This window comes from Corapipo altera, unplaced genomic scaffold, assembly GCF_003945725.1.
Source record: "Corapipo altera isolate COAL_440 unplaced genomic scaffold, ASM394572v1 151, whole genome shotgun sequence".
NCBI lineage: Eukaryota > Metazoa > Chordata > Aves > Passeriformes > Pipridae > Corapipo > Corapipo altera.
The window spans coordinates 1,412,814-1,413,393 of NW_020884976.1; positions in this window are offsets into that span (position 1 = coordinate 1,412,814).

Here is a 580-nt window from a genome sequence, read left to right on the forward strand (position 1 = left end):
CTGTCCTGCTGCCTGTGCTGGGTCCTGTCCCTATCTCAGTCCCTGTCCCTCTCCCTGTCCTGGTGCCAGTTCCCATCCTGGCCCCAGCCTTAGTTCCTTCTCTCTCCCGCTCCCAGTCCCTGTCCCTCTCCTGCTCCCCATCCTCCTCCTGGTCCCCACCCCTGTTCCTGTCCCGGTCTCATTCCTCTCCTGTCACTGCCCCGTCCCTGTCCCAGTGCCAGTTTCTGTCCCGGTCCTGCCCCTTGTCCCCGTGTCAGTCTCGATCCTGCTCCCTGTCCCTCTCCCTGTCCCCAGTGCCATTCCTGTCCCTGCCCTGTCCCGCTGCCCAGCCTGGTCTCAGCCCTTTTCCCCATCTCAGTCCTGGTCCCTCTCCTGGTCTCTGTTCTCATCCCCATCCCTACCCCTGTCCCGGTCCTTCTCCCTGTCCCTGTCTCAGTCCCTGCTCCTTGTCACTGTACTTCTCCTGGTCCACATCCTCATCCAGGTCCTCACCCCCTTCTCATCTCAGTCTCTGCCTCTATCCTTATCCCTATCCCCATCCCCTGCCCGTGTCCCTATCCCTGTTCTGGTCTCTTTCCAT